Consider the following 3,782-nt stretch of genomic DNA (forward strand, 5'->3'; position numbering starts at 1 on the left):
AGGCTGAGTCCTGAAGGGCAGTGAGTGCAAACCCCTCACAAGCCTGGGGAACCAGAGTGCAGAGGAAACCTGTGGCCCTGCGTTTAGGCAAAGCCCAGGGAGGAGGTATGACTCGAGTTCGCATCACGAATATGGCCCTGGAACATTCAAGTAGAAATGGCCTCAAATCCTACAGAGGCAGAGAAGCCCCCCCAGCCCCACCCCAGCACTTCCCAGAGCCCTTGCACAGCACAGGGGAGGGAAAGTGCTCCCAGAAGGGGTGTGGAAGACTTGGAGGTTGGCTTAGAGAGTGGCTGAGGCAGCCTTGTGGTCGGGAGAGGCGGCCTGCATGATACCTGGAGTGGACCCGTGATCCAAGCTGGAGAGGGGAGAGGAGGTGTGGGCAGAGGCTGGGGGGTGGGGGATAACTTGGAGGATCAGGTGCCTCTCTGCCTCTGGCACCTTGGCACTCACTAAGGAAGGCCCTGGAATTTAGATATTACACTAGGAAGATGGGGCTGGGGAGAGACTTTGAATTGCATGTAACTACCAGAAGGAGGATTTCAATACACATCAGATTATTAGAGAACAGTAAAGTTGTATTCCTTACACGCTTGAGTTTGAGAACTGAGAGTTGTCTCCATTACAAATAGAAGAGAAGAGATCCAGTTTTATTTCTTTGCTTTGGTGGTGGTGCTGTCGGGTTTTGATGTAATTGGCCATGATCCCAGGGATTTCCTTAAGTATGGTCTGTGGAGGCTGTCTCACTTCTGCCCTGCTTTGCTGCTTTGGGGGGCTGCCAGGGACCTTTGGAGGCCAACAGAGGCCTGGCAGTCACAGATGTGTTTACCGTCACATCTGTACGTGAGCAAAGTAGGGAAAGATGAAATCAGCAGAATGGGACCTTTCTAAACAAGAGTATATAGGAACCCAGCCTGGAACACATTTAAAGTCAATGCTGAATAATCCAAGAAATGCAAATGAAAACCAACAAAGACTCATTTTTTAACTGATTGTGAAGTAAAATGTTTATCACTGACTTGCATTAATTCAAGGGGTGGTTGAGTAATTTTCTGACCTACATTTAGCTTTGATTCATAGAACTTAAAGTTAATTTTCATAGAATTTAAAGTTAATACCTGGCGACTTCAGCATCATCAGTGCCCAGAGTCTTCACTTAAGTAGGTGTCACAAGACAACAAGCTAACGGAACTGAGAGGACGGAATAGTGCCACTGGACACGCGGTAGAGGCGGCTTGTGGGATCTTAGCCCTCGGTAGTGAAAGCGCGGAGTCCTAACCACTGGACTGCCAGGGAATTCCCCAAAGGAGTTGTTTCTTGGTAGCAGTTCTGGGTACTCTATGAAGCTCAGGGTAGGATGTTTTTGGTTGGCCCAGCTGTATTTGTGCTCTGCTGTCCCACTACCATTTCAGACTTTGCTGACCTTTGCCCAAAATCCTAATCTACTCATCCCTTCTTCCCGTGCTCTTTCTGCCTTCCTGCTTATGCTTTGCACACTCTGCTGACTTCTTTGCTCTGTGCTGGGCTTTGGTTTTTCTTCTCCTCCCTGAACTCTCACCCTGTTTGCCCCCAGTCCCTTTCTTTCCTCGTGATGTGCGCATCCTTGCTCAAGTGCAGCTCTGTTGTTAATTTTGTGGCAGGCCTTTTTCTCTTCATCTCGCAGACTCTCCCCCAGCTGGGGAGGAACATGTATCTACTCTTCAGGAAATGCTGTCCTTTGGGTGGAAAAGGACTGGCTTCCTAGCAGTGCCAGAATGAAGCTCCTTCTCTACTGGAAACAAACAAAACCCCTTTATCTGTGGAACTTCCTGTTTCCTCCACTGAAAGCTGTGCTTTTCAAACATGGGGCATTAAGCCAGGGGCACATGGAATCATAGGATAAACTGGGCACATCTTCCTGGATGTCACTCGAAACTTTGGGGGAAAATGGTTTTGAATTCTTCTTCCTCATAAAAACAGTTGCCACATATGAGTTGAAGAATATTATGGAGGGCAACCTAAAATTCACATGGCATTTAAAGATTAAACAGGAGATGTAAAAATTTTATGCTTCTGATAAGCTGCTTTGGGTTATGTCTTCAAAATTCCTGTGGTGTCTTTCCACTCCTCTGCTGTTAGGAAGTACTTCAGTCGAGAATTTTGAACAGCACATAAAGCAGTCCTTGGAAGTAGCAGATTTCTGTGGGTTTCACCCAGTGAATTTGGCACCTAGGGTTGATTTAATGAAGTTGGAGAAAATTTTGAAATATTAATAGAGATTTCTTTCCTCCTCACCCTTTAAAGTTTCCGTATGTCCTGCTTATTCTGTTATTAATTTATTGCTTGGGGAGCATTTGGATTGTTACAGCAGGAATGTAAAGATAAAGAAACAGTCAGGGATCCTACTGAGAGAATAAATAAATGAATGAATGAATGAATGAATGAATGAATGAATTTAAATTCATAATAGAGACAGGCATGACTTTTGATTTGTAAGAGCTGGGCTTTGAACATCAAAAGCAAATCTTTGAAGGAATCAAGGTGTTATGGGTTGAATTGTGTCCCTCCAAAATTCATAAGTCCTAAACCCTAATACCTGAGAATGTGACCTTATTTGGAAATAGGGTATTTATAGAGGTATTCAAGTTAAAATGAGGTCTTTAGGATTGGCTCTAATCCAATAAGCCTGATGTCCTTATAAAAGGGGAAATTTGGATACAGAGACACTCATAGAAGGAAGATGATATGAAAAGACATAGAGAAAATGGCCATCCATAAGCCAAGGAGAGAGGCCTGGAACAGATCCTTTCCTAATCCCTCAGAAGGAACCAACCTCACTAATACCTTAGTCTTGAACTTTAGCTTCCAGAACTGTAGGCAATAACTTTCTGTTGTTTAAGCCAGTTTATGGCAGCCCTAGCAACCTAAGACTCAAGACATAAAAGTTATGCCATAAGCAACAGATTGGAAATATCAAGTTTCATCAAATCTAAGATGTCATTGGGACTTCCCTGGTGGTCCAGTGGTTGAGACTTTGCCTTCCAATGCAGGGAGTGTGGGTTCGATCCCCGGTTGGGGAACTAAGATCCCACATGCCTCATGGCCAAAAAAACAAAGCATAAAGCAGAAGCAATATTGTAACAAATTCAATAAAGACTTTAAAAAAATACATTAAAAAAAAATCTGAGATGTCATCAGTTGGAGGAGCTGTGATAGAGCTCATATTGCCATGGGTTCATGAAGGAGATCCAGTGTCCTATCTTTATGCAGTGGGCTGAGCCTTGAAGGTGGGGTGAGGTGAATTCAAGAGCAGGGTCATTACTACTCTACTTCCCATTCCCACTGTTTCCCAGGGAGAAGCCCTGTAGAGTTCTTTGTATCATAATGGTACAGGACCAGCAAGGTACAAAAGGTAAGGGTGGCATGTCTAAGTCTGAGACTAGAGTCTAGCTCACAACAGCATCCAAAACTCCTGGTCTTCAAGGTAGTTTTGAAGTAGCAAAGAGATACATGAAGTAAGAGACTGAGTGTGAATGAGCCAGCGAATCTGAATAAATTTGTGGCTGAGATGAAAAGAATGCATATGACCCCTCTGGACCTTATGCTTGGAGGCCAACATGAGGACCAAAGACATCAGTGAAGAATTTGGTGAGGAGAGAGACCAGTGACCAAAGATCAGGTGGGAGGAAAGCAGTGTGATGGAGGCCAGAGCAGGCACCATGTTCCCAAATGCCTGAGCCACGCTTGATAGAACCCTGGCAAGAAGGATGATTATGGTGTGATATTTTGAATTGACAAGTTTT

Source organism: Eubalaena glacialis, chromosome 3, assembly GCF_028564815.1.
Source record: "Eubalaena glacialis isolate mEubGla1 chromosome 3, mEubGla1.1.hap2.+ XY, whole genome shotgun sequence".
Taxonomy (NCBI): domain Eukaryota; kingdom Metazoa; phylum Chordata; class Mammalia; order Artiodactyla; family Balaenidae; genus Eubalaena; species Eubalaena glacialis.